Source organism: Acanthochromis polyacanthus, chromosome 11 (assembly GCF_021347895.1).
Source record: "Acanthochromis polyacanthus isolate Apoly-LR-REF ecotype Palm Island chromosome 11, KAUST_Apoly_ChrSc, whole genome shotgun sequence".
Taxonomy (NCBI): domain Eukaryota; kingdom Metazoa; phylum Chordata; class Actinopteri; family Pomacentridae; genus Acanthochromis; species Acanthochromis polyacanthus.
The window spans coordinates 16,566,542-16,586,979 of record NC_067123.1 but is presented as its reverse complement, the minus strand read 5'-3'; positions in this window follow the sequence as shown (position 1 = coordinate 16,586,979).

The window sequence follows — 20,438 nt, the reverse complement described above, 5'->3', positions numbered from 1 at the left end:
AGGTTGGAATGCTCCATTGCCATCACCTTTGTCTTCAGTTCCCTACACAGATTCTGGACTCCACCTCGGCCTCTCCAGCATGTTGATATGGTTTTCTGTTAACAATTTCTTCATCACTATGGATGTATGTTTCAGATCATTGTAATGGCATGTTGGTGTTCTTGGGGTTCAATGCCTTTTCTTCTTCCACCTAACAAAAGCCATGTCCATATGTCCAGACAATATTTTTGTGTCATCTAACCAGAGAGCTGAAGATCTTCTTCTTTGTCCAGCTCAGCTTTTGTGTGTCTGTCTTGGAGACCTGGAGTCCTTCATGGACGGTGTCCATGGAAACTGTACTAAAATTCAATGCACAGGTCACTTCCTGTCAGGATTCCTTTTTACTTGTGTGAAATTTGTACTTCTTAATGATGCTCTGCACTGTGGCCACTGGTATTTCAGATACATAGATGTGACATTAAAGCCTTTTCTTGCCTTATAAGCAGTAACTCTCAGCAGCTCTCACCTCAGTGATGGTTCTGTCTGTGACTGACGTCACAATGTCTTACTGTCTTTTGTTGTTTGTCTCTGTTATTTCCAACTAGGAAAAAACAAATCAAACAAACAAAAAAACTAATAGTGAAAAAAATCACTTCAACTCAAAATTTCGCATGGGAAAAGAGAGTTAATGTTGCTGACCAGCAGACACAATGGCTACAAACAAAAATTCCAAGTTAATGACATTGAATTTTTCCAAGGTTTTGAGTCCAACATGACCAAAGCATTAAAACAGGACGCAATTCAGCCAATCCTACTGCTTGTCTTGTTGTTGATAAAACCATTTAACTTTGACATTTTGAAGATTATAGCTGCAGCACAGAAATTAAAAGTCAAGGAGTCAACGCAGTAATATCAGACACATGATAAAATGTAGCTAAATTTGTCATTTAATGTACCAGTTTTAAGTCATCGAATAGGTTTATCTTGTGAGCAACAGCAGTTATAGAAATGTTGAGGAAATTTCACACCTCAGCTAAGATGACCCTGCTACTATCACCACACAGATAGTTTCCACAAAACATCTTAAGCTTTGGGAGCCGGAAGATCTCCACACGAGGAAAAAATGGGTCCACAAGCTGACGAATGCTCTTAATATTGGCTGACCATGTTAGAACTGTTTCAGCTGAAAAACACCCAAAAAAACCCACTGGAGATCCCTGTTACGACTGCGATCATATACACACGTGGACAAAATTGTTGGTACCCCTCAGTTAAAGAAGGAAAAACCCACAATTCTCACTGAAATCACTTGAAACTCACAAAAGTAACAATAAATAAAAATTTATTGAAAATTAAATAATCAAAAACAGCCATCACTTTTGAATTGTTGATTAACATAATTATTTAAAAAAACAAACTAATGAAACAGGCCTGGACAAAAATGATGGTACCTCTATAAAAGATTGAAAACTATTTGACCAGAGTGACATGATTAACTCAGGTGTGTCATTTAATTGACATCACAGGTGTTTCCAAACTCATAATCAGTCAGTCTGCCTATTTAAAGGGAGACAAGTAGTCACCCTGCTGTTTGGTGAAAAGGTGTGTACCACACTGAACATGGACAACAGAAAGCGAAGGAGAGAATTGTCCCAGGACATCCGAAAAAAAATGATAGACAAACATCTTAAAGGTAAAGGCTATAAGACCATCTCTAAACAGCTTGAAGTTCCTGTGACAACAGTGGCTCATATTATTCAGAAGTTCAAGACCCACGGGACAGTAGCCAACCTCCCTGGACGTGGCCGCAAGAGGAAAATTGATGACAAATTGAAGAGACGGATCGTTGGAATTGTATCCAAAGAGCCCAGAGCAACCTCCAAAGAAATTAAAGGTGAACTCCAAGGCCAAGGTACATCAGTGTCAGATCGCACCATTCGTCGTTGTTTGAGTCAAAGTGGACTTCATGGGAGACGACCAAGGAGGACACCACTGCTGAAAAAAACTCATAAAAAAGCCAGACTGGAATTTGCAAAAATGCATGTTGACAAGCCAAAAAGCTTCTGGGAGAATGTCCTTTGGACAGATGAGACCAAACTGGAACTTTTTGGTAAGGCACATCAACTCTATGTTCATAGACTCAAAAACCAAGCATACGAAGAAAAGAACACTGTCCCTACGGTGAAACATGGAGGAGGCTCAGTAATGTTTTGGGGCTGCTTTGCTGCATCTGGCACAGGGTGTCTTGAAAGTGTGCAAGGTACGATGAAATCTGAAGACTATCAAGGCATTCTGGAGAGAAATGTGCTGCCTAGTGTCAGAAAGCTTGGTCTCAGTCGCAGGTCATGGGTCTTCCAACAGGACAACCATCCAAAACACACAGCCAAAAACACCCAAGAATGGCTGAGAGAAAAGCGTTGGACTATTCTAAAGTGGCCTTCTATGAGCCCAGATCTGAATCCCATTGAACATATGTGGAAGGAGCTGAAACATGCCATTTGGAGAAGACACCCATCAAACCTGAGACAACTGGAGCTGTTTGCTCATGAGGAGTGGGCCAAAATACCTGTTGACAGCTGCAGAACGCTCATTGACAAATACAGAAATCGTTTAATTGCAGTGATTGCCTCAAAAGGTTGTGCAACAAAATATTAAGTTATGGGTACCATCATTTTTGTCCAGCCCTATTTCATTAGTTTGTTTTTTAAAATAATTATGTTAATCAACAATTCAAAAGTGATGGCTGATTTTGATTATTTAATTTTCAATAAATTTTTATTTATTGTTACTTTTGTGAGTTTCAAGTGATTTCAGTGAGAATTGTGGGTTTTTCCTTCTTTAACTGAGGGGTACCAACAATTTTGTCCACGTGTGTATGTATAGTTTGTCCTGTGTTCAGTGTGGGCTTAATTTTCTTGCATCTACTTTTCAAATAGGGCTGTGCCGTACCGTCTACGTGAGGTGATGTTGTCTTGGCTCAGTGCAAGATTGGTCGAGCTACCGACAAGCATCGGTCAAAGGGTCAGATGGGCGTGCCATCCATCACTGAATCCCAACCAGCAAACACACCTAAGTGTAGTGTGTACTCCGATTAGTTGAATCTAATAGTGTGGGAGCGTATAGTAGGAGTGAGCTGCCACTTTAATCTGTTTTTTCATGTTTAAGCTAAAAACGGAGGTAAGACTCTTTGTTTCTTTCAGCACTTTTAGCTTTGTTAGGTGTGTCTGACTCAAAAGAATAGTGTAGATTTTGTTTATTTGAGCCTTGAGTTCTGTCTGAATTAAGTTTATACATTACCACTGCCTTGTTTTTTCAACCACTTCTTTTGTTTATCACATCACATTTATTGTAAATAAATTCTTCATTTCTCTGATAAAATGCGTTTTGTGGCTGCTTGGGACATGTGAAGGATGGAGCTTCATGTTACGTTTGAGCAATCCCGAGGCCAGGCGTAACAATCCCTAATCTGTACATTTTTTTTACGTTTTTTTTTTTTTTTTTAGAACTGTTAGTCATGAAGTTGGTCGGCGTCATTCTTTGAGAAATTACTGTTCAAAAAAAATGAAACAGCAGAAAGGCTGCTTTCTGTAAAACTGAGGATCTCCCTTTTTTTTTTTTTTTTTTTTTTTTTTACCTGTGCTCACTGTATTCTGTTCTCCCTATGTTCGGGTAACCACTTTGACTCTTTACTTTTAATGTTTTGAACAAACATTTCAGGTTTTATTTTACTGGTAGAAGATTCTGCTGTGAGAGTTCTGAACTGAGTGAACACATCATACATCTTCAGTCACCAAGTAAAAATCTTTAGCCCTTCTCTTCATCCTGGCATTGTTGTTTATGAATTTAAAGAGAACGATTCACTCATGAATGATAATTTAAAGAGTTCATTCAATCAGAAACAGCTAATTAGTATTAATTATGTTTGGACTTTCACTCTTTACTGTTATTCTTAGTCTTGCTCACAGTCATCTTCCATCTCGTGTTAGTCATCAGCATCACAACGTCTCACCTTCTCTTTTATTTATAGCTGCACTGAAGAGAGATGTGCAGGATGTGAGTACACATTTTCCTTGACGGTAGCTGCACCATCCACCACAGCATAAACAGTACTGGTGAAAAATACTGTTTATGTATAGTGTTATTGAATAATGAGAAACATAAAGTAGGTAAACACTACAATTAAAGAAACACAGAAATTTGTCCAATTAAAAAGCATGTGATTAAAAACCTCATCTTCTCCACTCAATTTCAGTGAACTATATATGAAGTACAATACATCTCTTAGTGAGATAACTACTTTCAATAGGTACACAATATTTAGTGACAATCTTTAAATATGGGGGAAAACAACAAGCTGGTGCTCAGTGCTAAATGATCCAGAGTTCCCAGTTAAAACACTGACCTTAAAACACTGATATGAAATGCATTAGCATACACTATCATTCAAAAGTTTGGAGTCACTGGGAAATGTCCTTATTTTTTTTAAAGGACGTCATTTGTTTCAATGAAGATAACATTAAATGCATCAGAAATACAGTCTAGACATTGTTAATGTAGTAAATGACTATTTTAGCTGGAAACAGCTGATTTTTAATGGAATATCTACCTAAGATATGATATGATATGATATGATATGATATGATATGATATGATATGATATGATATGATATGATATGATATGATATGATACGATCAGATAAGATACACTTTATTCATCCTATAGTGGGGAAAGTTTACAGTCACATGATTACAGTCATGGTTAGAAGACCCTTGTGCAGTTATGTTAGCACATGAATAAAAGTAGGAGTTTTCAAGGAAAACATGAAATTGCCTTTGTGACCCCAAACTTTTGAACGGTAGTGTAGGTATTGTTCACTATCAGCTGCCATTAACTCCAGTGCTCAGTTTGTACATACAGTAGCGAGAGACTGGAAGTGCTTTTAGCTAACCCGAGATGGCCATTCAACTGAATGGCCACTCGGTTAACCAAATGAAATTCCAAAACTGATTTTTTTTTTTTAATGTATTGTTAATTCAGTTATGTAAGTATATCTCAGTTGAATTACTCGCAAAGCATTTATTGCAGTGAACATCAATAACTGCACAAGTGCAACAACTGAATAACTGACCTCTCCAGCAGTGCTATTTGCTTGTCTGCAATGAAGGGTTAGTGGGAAAGATTATTTTGTATTTACATTGAAATGTAATCATAGTTACAATCTGTATACAGCTGTGATCCTCCTCTACACTTGTTATTCTGCTTTGAATGACTCATGAACTTGTCATTGCATAAATATGGAACACAAATCACAAGACAGGGCAGAACTGAAGCTTTGTGATGCTTTTCATCACATATTTTTACTGACTGAAATATGTAAGTACCGTAAGTAGAAAGATAGACAAAACACTGCAAAATATGCTCGTAAATTTTACAGTGAAAACTCTCAAACCATGATGGTAAAGATCTGCAAACTCTAAAACAGCTTCTACGGTTTATATAACACTGAATCACCATAAATAAGGTAATCAGGAGAACAGTTATTCAATATGTGTATAACATTCAATATTGTAATTTTTACATTTATTTCTCAAAAAGAATACAGTATTCACACTTAAATGTACAGTGGGTCCGGAAAGTATTCAGACCCCTTGAAATTTTTCACTCTCTGTGTCATTGCAGCCATTTGCCAAAATCAAAAAAGTTCATTTTATTTCTCATTAATGTACACTCAGCACCCCATCTTGACAGAAAAAAATAGAAATGTAGAAATTTTTGCAAATTTATGAAAAAAGAAAAACTGAAATATCACATGGTCATAAGTATTCAGCTTAGTATTGAGTAGAAGCACCCTTTTCAGCTAGTACAGCCATGAGTCTTCTTGGGAATGATGCAACAAGTTTTTCACACCTGGATTAGGGGATCCTCTCCAGTTCTGTCAGGTTGGATGGTGAACATTGGTGGACAGCCATTTTGAGGTCTCTCCAGAGATGCTCAATTGGGTTTAGGTCAGGGCTCTGGCTGAGCCATCAAGAACGGTCACAGAGTTGTTCTGAAGCCACTCCTTTGTTATTTTAGCTGTGTGCTTAGGGTCATTGTCCTGTTGAAAGGTGAACCTTCGGCCCAGTCTGAGGTCCTGAGCACTCTGGAAAGAGGTTTTCCTTCAGGATATCTCTGTACTTGGTCGCATTCATCCTTCCTTTAATTGCAACCAGTCGTCCTGTCCCTGCAGCTGAAAAACACCCCCACAACAGGATGCTCCCACCACCATGTTTCACTGTAGGGATTGTATTGGGCAGGTGATGAGCAGTGTCTGTTTTTCTCCACACATACTGCTTAGAATTAACACCAAAAAGTTCAATCTTGGTCTCATCAGAGAATCTTATTTCTCATAATCTGGGAGTCCTTCATGTGTTTTTTGGCAAACTCTATGTGGGCTTTAATATGTCTTGCACTGAGGAGAGGCTTCCGTCGGGCCACTCTGCCATAAAGCCCCAACTGGTGGAGGGCTGCAGTGATAGTTGACTTTCTGGAACTTTCTCCTATCTCCTGACTGCATCTCTGGAGCTCAGCCACAGTGATCTTTGGGTTCTTCTTTACCTCTCTCACCAAGGCTCTTCTCCCACGATTGCTCGGTTTGGCTGGACGGCCAGGTCTAGGAAGAGTTGTGGTCGTCCCAAACTTCTTCTATTTGAGGATTATGGAGGCCACTGTGCTCTTAGGAACCTTGAGGGGTGCTGAAATTCTTTTGTAACCTTGGCCAGATCTGTGCCTTGCCACAATTCTGTCTCTGAGCTCCTTGGGCAGTTCCTTCGACCTCATGATTCTCATTTGCTCTGACATGCACTGTGAGCTGTAAGGTCTTATATAGACAGGTGTGTGCCTTTCCTAATCAAGTCCAATCAGTTTAATTAAACACAGCTGGACTCCAATAAAGCAGCAGAACCATCTCGAGGAGGATCAGAAGAAATGGACAGCATGTGAGTTAAATATGAATGTTGCTGCAAAGGCTCTGAATACTTCTGACCATGTGATATTTCAGTTTTTCTTTTTTCATAAATTTGCAAAAAGTTCTACATTTCTGTATTTTCTGTCAAGATGGGGTGCTGAGTGTACATTAATGAGAAAAAAATGAACTTTTTTGATTTTGGCAAATGGCTGCAATGACACAGAGAGTGGAAAATTTCAAGGGGTCTGAATACTTTCCGTACCCACTGTACATACTGTTGTACTGATAATGGAAACATGCTGTAATATTTATAGCAAGTAACATTTTTGCATTTATTTCATGTCAAAAATACAGTTTGACCAGGTCAAATTTCTGTACTTTTGTGTTAATAACAGACATATGGTTTAATATTTATCACAGCTATAACCAGAATTTTGGAATATGTCATATGACAAATACACATAATAAATTTACACTAACTGTTTACACTATACTTTATTTTACAGGTATTTTCACGTAAATCTTAAAGTAAAACAATCTTTTTTTTATTTTAAAGCTTTTTTTTACAGTAAGCACACTATTTAACCATAAAATCAACACTATCATTACATTTCTTTACTGTAAATAAAGAAAATGTTTTACCGTAAATTTATGGTAGCATTCTGGCAACCTCAGCTGCCAGGATTTTACCGTTTAAATAACAACTTTATTTTTACAGTGAATCTCTGTAATGTTTTTATTTCATCCATTCATTTCATTTTTCTCTGTTGAAAAAGTGCCAAGGTCCCCATCATTTCACAACATAGCACACATCAGAATGACACTGTGATACAGTTGCTTCTGTGTGCAGCAAAGTGTTCTCATTTTGAATTAACAACTTTTTGCATTATTTTCAACATGTAGGAGACATTACACACCCTGAGGGGAGGTCAGCTATGTGTGAGCTGCTTACTGCACATGAACATCTGGTGATATTTTAAAATGTGGGAGCAAAAATGGAAAGATGTATAATCAGCAGGTCGTCTGAACTGTAATGCATGCATTACAAAAGCCTGAGTTTAAAAAAAACAAAAAACACTCGGTGTTTTTATTCTCATGAGAGCAAAGAACAGACTTTTTTTTTCATTTTTTTTCAAAACTGTGATTTTTTTCAGTGGACTACATGAGCCTGAGCACTCAACACAAAACTGTATGAACTTAATGTAAAAACGAATTAAATCGTGTTTTATGGTAAATCCACAAACTATTTCTTTTTATGCTTTGAAAAACATTTTTAACATATTTTCACACATTGTAGCATTGCACTGGCTGATTGTTTAGGCCTTAATAGGAAAACAAATTATGCTAACTACCTGAGGTAAGTCTAGGTTTCAAAATATCTTCAGCAAAAAGAACATCATTCTGAGTCTCCATATTTTTTTATGGATGCAGGACTAGTATTACCATGTCATTAGACTAGCATTAATGTGTTTCCAGCAACAAGAGCAGACATATGTTTTGCAATTCATCTGAGATGAAGGCTGTCCTCACTAGACCAGTGCATTCTTGCCCTAGGATACCAAATGTACCCCATGACCATGATTCCTGAAAAAAAAATCACCATTCCGAGAAAAGGAGAATAATCTCCATCAAAATCACTGTCCTGGAAATTTTCAAACATTTTTCCGAGCTTGATGGTGGCCAGGTACCATGTGGACATCTTCCACAGCTCCCTCACCAAGCTGACCTCCATCTGCATTCTAGCCCTTATTATCCTATCTGCATCCCGACTGACTGGACATGCAAGTCTAAGTACACACAGCCGGTACAATAAAACTGCGAATGGCTCATTAAATCAGTTATGTTTCTCACGCAGCCTTCAACATAACTGAGGAAGTAGCGAGAAGCTAACGAGGCTAACGACTAACTAAGGGCTAAAACAGTGTTTGCTAACCAAAGCTAGCGAGTTAACAAGCGCTGCGTTGGTCTTTGTTAACTATGCAGCTAAACGTTAGGCCGGTTTTCGGTTGACGTGGAGTGGGAGGAAACAATGCATCCTCAGTTCCTATGCCTCTAATGTTCATCATCACTGTTGTCACTAAAATCATCATCATTGTAGTTGGAGGGAATTTCCTAGGCTTCCCTGTTCTCTGCTGTACTCACAATCTACAAAATATGACAAAATGATAAATGTTGAACAAACTACAACTCATTTACACAAGACTGTCCATTTTGAAATGAATACCCTAATAAATATAGCGCAAAAATACTATGATTTACAACCAAAACAGTCATAAGAAAAGGTGAAGTAATCACATGACTTGAGTCAGCACTATACCTCACGTTACATGATGGTTACTTTTAATTTACTACTAGTTAAAATTGCATTTTCAAAAATAAAAGAATGATGTTATTACTTTGATATTAATGTATATCAGCTTTTTTTTGTACCTCTAGGATTCTCCTGGAATAGAAGGACTGACTGGATATTCCAGCAGTGGTCAACAGGTGTAGCTGTCTGTCGGCCATCTTGGATTCAGAGGAAACTAATTTGCAGTTACAGTGACTGAGCACTGAATAAACCTCAATGGAGTGATGCAGTAGAGAGCACTCTAGTGGCTGATATGCAGTTATACCAAAGGAACCGCTGCATTTAGGAGAAAATGACTTTTGAATAGCTGCCCAATACAGTGACCGTTATGCGCAAGAGGGTTAAAACAACTTCCATGCTTTTTTACATAGGTCAGGAAACAGCCACCTGTAGTGCTCTGCATTAGTTAGCTGAGGGTGCTATGAAAACCAAAAAGAGATAGTTGGATGAATCAGGACAGGGTGACACACTCAGAGCATCCCTGAACCACAGTAGCTTACTCTTACTCCCGCTTGTGTGCAAATGGTGTGAGAGGGGAGGGAAGGATGCTGTGCAGCTGAAGGAAGACTCACTGACTGACAATACTCTGAGCAGCATGTACGGGAATGAATTACAATAGATTTGTGGATTTCTTGCTTTCCCTCCAATTGGCCTGAACCACTCACTGCTGCAAAGTGCTGTTGGTCTGTCTTGTCTGTCTGTATGCTGTCAGTGTAAGTGATTTCCAGGAGCGGCATCAGAGCTGTAACTAAATCATCATTCTGGCATTTAAAAAAAAAAACAACACACAGCCAAAATGAGAAACTGTGTGTGAAAGCAAGATTTAGAAAAACTAATTTATGCTTTATTACTTGTAGAGGGGATTTCTGTATAGCATTCCTTACTGGCCTCTCTAATAACACCATCACATTTTTTTTGGGTCCCTGCACTGACTCTCTGTGAAACATGGAATCATAACTTGCTGTCAACTCTGAGTGATCTTGGCCAAAATGTGTCAGACATGTTTACTGATCTGCAGGGACTGGTCAGTTAGTGGAGCTCAGGGTTCAGACCAGACAAATGCCAAAAAATAATCAACTGATTGCACAGTCTTTTTGAAATATGAAAAAAGGATACAGTATGCATGGCTAACCCTGATAAGGACCAAGTGAAGGGACGGAAAATAAAGGTTATGAAGTTACCATGAAAATTGACAGGGGCTTGTAGGGTTAATAACTAGCTTTTCAAGATGAAGGTTTGTACTATAGAAACATTTTGTACACCATGTTCCAGAGAATAGCATGAACCACTGAGTTCCAGCATGAGCATACAAGCCGGTCGACCAACACATTCTCAGTCCACCGCCTGCTGCTTTCAAAAACACTGGTTTTAAATTGTGGGAGAGCATATTGTTTCACTGCTGGAGACAGCATCAGTACCACAACAGTGGAACACACCTCACACTCATTCCTGTTTTTCCAACTCCAAAACATGTGGACCAAACTCTGTTTAATGACAAGACATGAACCTAGAGGTGGTGGTCAGTTTAATGTCATTATTCACAGAGGCCGTAAAATAATTCCACAATCAGTTAGCTCTGTCACAGATTAGGAGATTGGACCAGAGCAGAGAACCACACTACCAAGGCGGGGTGAAATGAAAGGAGTTTTATTGTCGGTGAATGAGTAGAGGCGGGGGTGAGAGGAGCCGGAGTACATGAGGGAGGGTGACGGCTGAGTGAGTCCAGGTTGGGGGTTCCGGAGCTGGGGATCGGCTAGCGCTGTCGGTTCTGGTGGGGGACCAGAGTGCGGCGGGTGGTGGTGGATGGATCCCTGGCGGCTGGAGGCAGGTGGGGGACGGAGAGCCGATGGCGAGGCAGACGCAGGAGGAGTGAGGGGCGTCAGACGCTGACGATCCGGAGGGGGCTGAGATGGAGGATGGCCCAGGAGGCGGCTGACGGCTCCACAGCCTCGAGAGGGACGCCGAGGAGGGAAACCGGAGGTGGGAGAGGAGCCGGTGGGAGCCAGAGGAGGGTCGGAGCCGGGGAGTGGCAGGTGGATCCAGTGAACGCAGGTGGGGAGCCGAGTGGAGCTCCAAGAGAAGGAACTTGGTACCGAAGGGGTCCAGGAGTGGGGCCGAGCCGAGTAGGGGGATCCAGGAAGGGAAGACTTGGTACAGAAGGGGTCCAGGAGGAGAGCCAGGGAGACAGGAGGGAGGGAACCCAGACAGCTGGATCTAGGCGAGGCAGAAGAGACAACAGGTTAGACGCGTTTCAAAAAGCAGAACACTTCTGAGAGGCTAGAGCGTGACTGACTGCTAAGTCAAGTACAACAATCTGGGAGGGTGTGGAGGAATGAGCCGGTCTTTATTGGAGAGGTGTAATCAGGATGACAAGGTGCAGCTGTCCGGGTCCAGGGAGAGGTGGCTAATCACCTGAGTGGAGACAGCCGTGTGACTGCACTCCACTCAGGCGCAGCACTGAGGAGGGAAGGGGAAAACAGAGGGAGAGAGGAGTAACAGAGGGAGAGAAAAAGGAGGGAGACAGATGGGGAAAGGGTATTTGGGATGCCAGGTGGGGAGGACGGGGGTGAGGAGGGAGCCCTGACAAGCTCACTGCTATGTTATGTGTTTCACATTACACACTTTAGCAGTCTTTGAACAGATTCTGAATCATCTCACGAGAAACACTGAAAAACAAAATGTACCAAAACAACATTTCTATATTAGCCATCTTTCACTGGTGGCAAAGATTTTGCAGCTGACTGACAACACAAGAAAATTAAATAATTGAAAAAATCTATGGGCTGCACAGTGGAAGAGTGGTTAGCAATGTTGCCTTGCGCTCCCTGTGCATTAACCTTATTGAAGACAGCTGGACACATTCTGCCTAATGAGTCGAAGTAAAGTTGCTGTTCAGTGAGGTCTCAGTGCAGAGTTTTCTGCTGAGCGTACCACACTTCATGTTCCAGGTCTGTTTAAATTTTGTTTTCATCCAGCAGAGAATTAACAGCCTTGTAATTTTGCTCTCTTCTGTCATGCAGCGATCATTCTCCTGGTTTGTTACTGATCGATGCTTCAGTGAAGACAAATCTCAATAAGCATTCTGATAAAGTCATTGAGTTTAAAGGTGAATATGCTCTCCAGCTGCGTTTCCATTACCCTTAGATATGCGCAAAATGTAAATAGCGCAATAAAAAACTGGTAATGGAAACACCTGAATTTGGAAAAAGGACTAAAATATCGCTAAAAAGTTTTTACGCTCTCATGAGGTGGTTTTTCAGACGTTTCGATATTGAAAAATATAGCAAAAGCGCAATGGAAACACTTTTTCCGCGATTATACGTCACCGGACGTGACGTACCTGGTCACATGACCAGTTATCTCAGAGTAAACATGGCGCGGTACATGTGGACAGAAGAGGAGACCGAGACTTTTCTTGCCATTATTCTTGAGAAAAACATCACTGCCATACGAGACAGCAAACAGCAGAGGAATGCAGAGTGTTATAAGGAGATAGAAGCGGAAATGAGGGAGAAAGTGGCGTCCATCTTCCTGCAGTGAAATCTCGCAGGATGATATTTTACGAGAGTTACGATGCTTTTGCCCGGAACAACTTTCAATGGAAACACGTTCAAAGCGCAAATACACTTTGTCAAAATTTTAGAAATATCGCTTTTATTTTGCGAAAAACTGTAATGGAAACCCAACTTCTGAGACAGCGAAACAGAAACCAGTTTTGATCAGGTGTTGCATCCTTTCAATTTGCTGCTGATTTATGTTGTGTAAGACCACAGCATACAAAAAAGAGTAACGTGATCGTTAATATGGGCCCAATAAATGAAGGTGCATGACACAAACATATCCTTTGCCATTAAAGATAAGACAGGAGCTGAATTTTAATTTGCTCTAAACCTATTTAACGATCAATAAAAAGACTTGAAGGTCAATCAAATTAGCTTGCTTGATTCATGCTTCATTTCTCAAAGGGATGTAAATGTACAGAATCGAGATAGAGTAGGTAACTTTCAAGATGACTTATTAATTAGACCAATGGCGTGCTCGGCTCAATATTTGGCGAGTTGATTTACAGTAATACCTAAGAAAGTCACACCTCACCTTGAGTGAAATATTCTATGCGGTGATGCCTAAAGCTTTATGACTCCAGCAAAAAAAAAAAAAAGAAAAGCTGCAGGCAATTTGCATCCATTTACATATTTTATTGGAGGGCTATGCATATGTATTGTAGAATATGAGTGGATTCAAGTCTGGCACACTCAGACGAGTGGCACACAGCTCCTGGCATCATTTATGTAGCATGTTGAGGACTCATAAATGATTCATGAAGCTTGATCAAGCCTTTGAAGTTGTAATATGATTTGTGTATCTCTAAAGGTCATTTTCACAACTATTGATACTGTGTAGATTGGTGCTGCTTTTCTTGTTAGTTTAGAGAAGTCTTTAGCATACTGTGCTTTTAAGAAGCAGGTCCTTTTATATTGGAAGTGACGGAAGAAGTCCTACACGGCTGCAGTTTAAAGATAAATGAGTGTACAGAGACTGAGTGTTTGGGAGTTTTCTTTTGTACATGAAGGCAGACAGTAGTTAGAGTAAAACACCATATGAGAGTTCTTTATAGCACTTTTGTAAAGACCCTTGTTATGTTCTTTAAAAGGTTTTATGTATCAAAACTTTTAGAGAAGAAATAGATCAAATGCATGATGTTATAATAACTAATAAAAGACAGTCTAGCACATTCCAAAGAGGGAATACAAGCACAAAAGGCTCTCTCCTGAAGGCACTGTGGGCTCTGATATAAAATGTTGTACTGGTTTACAGCCTGGAGCTGCTCTGCTGAATGGAAGACTGGCTCTCTGGAGTCATGTAATGTTTGTCAGGAATGTTACATCCAAATGAGTTTCCTAAAGGTTGAGATCAATCAGTTCTGATCCTGTAAGTGCTTCCCACGTCCATTTACAGAACATTGTGGTGTTGTCAGTTACCGCCGTCATCCTTTACAGGCAGACCTGTGCAGTGTCACATCAGAGCTGGTGTGGAAAAAAATAAAAGAATCTCAATTTTCTGACCATGCGAGAAAGTAGAAGTGTCCTAAGACTCTCCCTCTGTTCATTACTCCGCCAAGGAATGTGGCGGAGTTTTGTGACTTTTGGCATTGGTCTGTCTGTCTGTCTGTTAGCAACATTGGTCAAAAGCAAAATAACGGATTTGGATGAAATTATCAGGGAAGGTCAGAAATGACACAAGGGCCAAGTTTCTGTATATTGCGAGATAGCGGCACAGCATCACTGTAACTATGAGTACAAGTGAACACTATGTCAGTGTCGCCTGCTGACGATCACATGATTGCGATCCTACTACAACTTGACCACTAAGAATTTATCGGAACTTATCTGTCAGAAATGATACAAGGAGCAATTGATTAAATTGTGAGGGTGTTTCCAAGTTAATTCCTGCTGCCTGCTACACATTTAGGTCATATGATTCGGTATCTGTACATAATGTACAGATGCATAACACATGCCTGTGCTCAGAACAAGGTCATTTTGTTTAATCTATACTAAATAGTCACATTCTATGTTGCCTTGATTTCTGATCATCAATAACTAATTAGCAAATGCTGCATTTCTAAAAAGAAAAAAAATGGTGCACTTCTGACTATTGTGTTTTTAGGAATGAACAACTTTGGCAGAGTACTGTATCTTTGAGTGCTTCTCTAGTTCATCATGTAATTCCATTCTTTAATCAGTCTACATTTTGGATAGTCAGTTTTTAATGCATGTGTTCTGCAAAGCATATCAAAAGTCACTGATCTGTGAGAATGGCTACTTGTGACATTAATTCCTGATTTTGTTTAAAACTGGATACCCAATTTATTTGTAGAGCCTGGCTATCGCATTGGTCGCCCCTGACAACATTATCCGTTTTCTTGTTTTGGGGTTGTAACTAAGTACCACAACCTTTTGATTTTCATATTGTATAAAGAAGAATGTTTATCATGTTAAAGCTAAAGTCATGAATAATCCAAAACCATCATGAAATTAAAATTTCTATCTCAGACCTTGCTTTTAGCAAGTGATGAAGAAAATAGCACACCTTTTGGTACAAGTGTCACATGTCATCCCTTGCATTGTATTTCCCACAGTTATCCACAATTCTGTTGTCTTTGTTATGCTGTCTGTCAGACCCCCCCCTTTAACTTTTGGTGCCACACCTTTCCAGTTGCATCTGTATGCCGGATCCTTTGATAGAATTGCTCTTTGTTCTTTTTGTCTTACCCTCTGTTACTGATAACCAACTATATGCACTGTTCATCCTTGAACATCCTGTTCACAGCCTGCCCTCTGATCCACCCTCTAACTTCCATATAAAAGGGGTTACTCTCAAAATGCTCAGGGTCCCTTACCTTCACAGACTTATGCTCTCTGTTGGTAAGCCCACTGAGTAAACACCCCCATTACAGCAAACTTCGAAAGACTAAGGCTACGTTTATACGAGGACCATCTTAACAGAAAACGCAAAAGTGGCATCTTGTCATTTCACGTTTAGACGAGCGATTTTGAAGGAAATCTGAGTATATACGGTGACTCTACAGTGTGTGGAATTCGATTGGATATGCATGCCAGGCAGCTGGGTGGCGCTGTGATAAAACTCTGCCATGTCTATGCGCATGCGTACTATCTCCCTTTTCGGATCTCCGCCGCGGTAAATGTTCATGAATGGAATCTGTACAGATTCTGCACGTTTGTTGGTACGACTCCTGTAGTGTACATAGAGCTGCCAGAGTTGCTTGAAGGTACGAAGGATGGAAATAATCACACATCTTTGTTTACTTCCTTGTACCGGCCGGCAAATCAAAGCCCCGGCGCACGTATGTGACATAATCGCGTACGTGACGTGGTCAGATCTCGGCAAAGTTTTGCGTTTTGCTGTTTAGATGGAAACGTAACGGCGGAGAGTTTTCGACCTTTCCACTCTGGAGGCCGGTTTAAAATTTTTGCATTTTTAAGCCCCCAAAACACCGTCCTCGTATAAATGATAGGGTTGAAATATTTTGACGTTTTTACCTGCAAGCCTCCTCGTGTAAACGGCCCCTAAGAGTGAAATTTCTTCAACACATACGTCAGAATTTAGTAAACTCAAATCTAATTGGCTGCTTCATATTTTCTGGATGCACCTCCTTTCATTGGCTGCATTTGTGTTTTATTTTCATTTATTTGATTTTTAGCTTTTGGATTTGACCATTCCAAATGCTGTCTCTTCTTCATCCACCTTTAACTTCATGTTGTGAGTTTTAATCTCTTAGTTAACTGGTGCTGTGATGGAGGCAAGTTGTAGTGCAACCATCAAGTTTCAAGTGTAAATTAAAGCTGCAAGCAGCGATGGACGGGTCCTCGCATCCACGCTGGTCGGCGAATCCATGCACGTCCACCAGGTGGCGCTGTGACTGAGAGTGTGTGCTGGCCTCTTAATCACATCTGGACCAGAGTTTAATCACACGTAAAATTTCAGCCAGATTGGAGCATGTTCAGACTAGTTATACAGCATTTCCTGCCCATCCACCACCAGGTGGCGCTGTAACTCAGAGTGTATTTCAAACAGTGGATGTGATGAGGGCTGGACTCTGATCACTCATGAAAAGTTTCAGGCTGATTTGATCATGTAGAGGCCAGTTATACAGCATTTATTGTCCCTCCAACAGGTGGCGCTGCAACTGAGAGTGTCTGTTGGCCTGTAGATGTGATCAGGATTGGATTGTGATCACACATGGAAAGTTTGAGGCAGATTGGAGCATGCAGAGGAGAGTTATACAGCAGTTGTTGTTTCATGGCGAAGCATCAAAACTCTAATGGTCGCCATGGCCACGCCATTTGGCTTCTGGTTAAACTTTTGATAACTTTTCCAAACCAAGTCCTGCTGTGTGGACTGACAAAATTTCAGGTCTCCTGGAATTATCCCCTAGGAGGTATTAACTCTCAAAAAAGAGAAAAATCATCAAAAATCTCACAATTAATCCAAGATGGCCAACTTCCTGTTGGGTTTAGGACATGGCTCCAAGAGGCTTTTTTGTGCGTCCTGATGTGCTCTATAAGCCTCCCAAATTTCATGGATGTAGGTGAAACGTGCTGGGGGGGCTGTTTGTTAAAAATACTGTAGGGGGCGCTATAGCATGTGCAGTGCCGAGATGCATACAGTGTTGTTCCTTGGGTCAATGGTGATGTGTGTGGTAATTTTTGTGAGCATTGGAGTATTCCTAACCTGTCAGAAAGGGCTTTGTTTTTCATGGCGATATTTGGTTGCTACGGCAACAGCGTTGCATGAAATGTCACACCCTTCACAGTGTGTGATTGTCAAGAGGTGAAGACTCGACTGACCAATTTCCAGCATGATATCACCAAGTTTGGGGCCATTGTACCTGAAAATATAAGGCCTTAAACTTACTATTACCAACAGGTGGCGCTATGACTTTTTCAAAATTTATGAGTGTGGATGTGTTCAGACTGGACCTGGTATCCAGCATGTGAAGTCTGAGGCAGATAGGATGTTGTTCAGCTGCGATATGAATCGTTAAATTTTCATGGCGAAACATCGAAATTGGTTTGGCCGCCACAGACACGCCCTTTGATGACAAGTCACCATTTTCACTGGGATGCATCATCAATGTGTTTAGGCTGTTGTCACTGCATTTGAAGTGAATATGATCAACCGGGTAACAATAGGGCATGAAAGTGTAAAAGATGTCTATTTCCTGAAACCACAAGGTGGCGCTATGACTGTCAATGAATATCCCTATGTGGATGACATCAGGACAGGACTGTCATCATACATGTAAAGTTTCAGGCAGATTGGAGCATGTTGAGAAGAATTAGACACCAATTCCTGTTTCATGGCGAAGGATCAGTTGTTTGAGGCTCCGCCATGGCCACACCTTTTGGCTTCTGGTTGAGTTTTTGATAACTTTTCATCAGAAAGGTCTGGTGAATGTACTGGCCAAATTTCAGTTCTCTCAGACTTATCCACTAGGAGCTATAAATTTTGACAAATGTACAGCAAATTCAAGATGGCCGACTTCCTGTTGGGTTTAGGGTGTGGCTGTGATTGACTTTTTGGTGTGTCCTGATGTGGTGCATATGCCCACCAAATATTGTAGCTGTAAATAAAACATTGTGGAAGTTGGCCTAATGACCACTTTTTCAATTTTGCAGGTGGCGCTATAGAGCCATTTTTCCACACATATGCGCAACTCCCATAAAATATCAAATTTTTCGCCAGTCCTGATGTGCACGCCAAATTTCACGCGTTTTGGTTCATGATAAGGCCGCCAAAAAGGCAAGTCATTTCCCGAGGAGCGATTAAGTTTGAAAAATTTACAGCAAATTGAAGATGGCCGACTTCCTGTTGGGTTTAGGGCGTGGCTGTAATTGACTTTTTGGTGTGTCCAGATGTTCTGCATATGCCCACCAAATATTGTAGCTGTACATGAAACATTGTGGCAGTTGGCCTAATGACTACTTTTTCAACTTTGCAGGTGGCGCTATAGAGCCATTTTGCCACGCACATGCGCAACTCCCATAAAATATCAAATTTTTCGCCAGTCCTGATGTGCATGCCAAATTTCACGCGTTTTGGAGTATGATAAGGCCGCCAAAAAGCCAATTTACTTTACGGGAGAAAAAAAAAAAAAATAATAATAATAATTAAAGCTGCAAGCAGCGATGGACGGGTCCTCGCATCCACGCTGGTCGGCGAATCCATGCACGTTCACCAGGTGGCACTGTGACTGAGAGTGTGTGTCGGCCTCTGAATCACATCTGGACCAGAGTTTAATCACACGTAAAATTTCAGCCAGATTGGAGCATGTTCAGACTAGTTATACAGCATTTCCTGCCCATCCACCACCAGGTGGCGCTGTAACTCAGAGTGTATTTCAAACAGTGGATGTGATGAGGGCTGGACTCTGATCACTCATGAAAAGTTTCAGGCTGATTTGATCATGTAGAGGCCAGTTATACAGCATTTATTGTCCCTCCAACAGGTGGCGCTGCAACTGAGAGTGTCTGTTGGCCTGTAGATGTGATCAGGATTGGATTGTGATCACACATGGAAAGTTTGAGGCAGATTGGAGCATGCAGAGGAGAGTTATACAGCAGTTGATGTTTCATGGCGAAGCATCAAAACTCTAATGGTCGCCATGGCCACGCCATTTGGCTTCTGGTTAAACTTTTGATAACTTTTCCAAACCAAGTCCTGCTGTGTGGACTGACAAAATTTCAGGTCTCCTGGAATTATCCCCTAGGAGGTATTAACTCTCAAAAATGAGAAAAATCATCAAAAATCTCACAATTAATCCAAGATGGCCAACTTCCTGTTGGGTTTAGGACATGGCTCCAAGAGGCTTTTTTGTGCGTCCTGATGTGCTCTATAAGCCTCCCAAATTTCATGGATGTAGGTGAAACGTGCTGGGGGGGCTGTTTGTTAAAAATACTGTAGGGGGCGCTATAGCATGTGCAGTGCCGAGATGCATACAGTGTTGTTCCTTGGGTCAATGGTGATGTGTGTGGTAATTTTTGTGAGCATTGGAGTATTCCTAACCTGTCAGAAAGGGCTTTGTTTTTCATGGCGATATTTGGTTGCTACGGCAACAGCGTTGCATGAAATGTCACACCCTTCACAGTGTGTGATTGTCAAGAGGTGAAGACTCGACTGACCAATTTCCAGCATGATATCACCAAGTTTGGGGCCATTGTACCTGAAAATATAAGGCCTTAAACTTACTATTACCAACAGGTGGCGCTATGACTTTTTCAAAATTTATGAGTGTGGATGTGTTCAGACTGGACCTGGTATCCAGCATGTGAAGTCTGAGGCAGATAGGATGTTGTTCAGCTGAGATATGAATCGTTAAATTTTCATGGCGAAACATCGAAATTGGTTTGGCCGCCACAGACACGCCCTTTGATGACAAGTCACCATTTTCACTGGGATGCATCATCAATGTGTTTAGGCTGTTGTCACTGCATTTGAAGTGAATATGATCAACCGGGTAACAATAGGGCATGAAAGTGTAAAAGATGTCTATTTCCTGAAACCACAAGGTGGCGCTATGACTGTCAATGAATATCCCTATGTGGATGACATCAGGACAGGACTGTCATCATACATGTAAA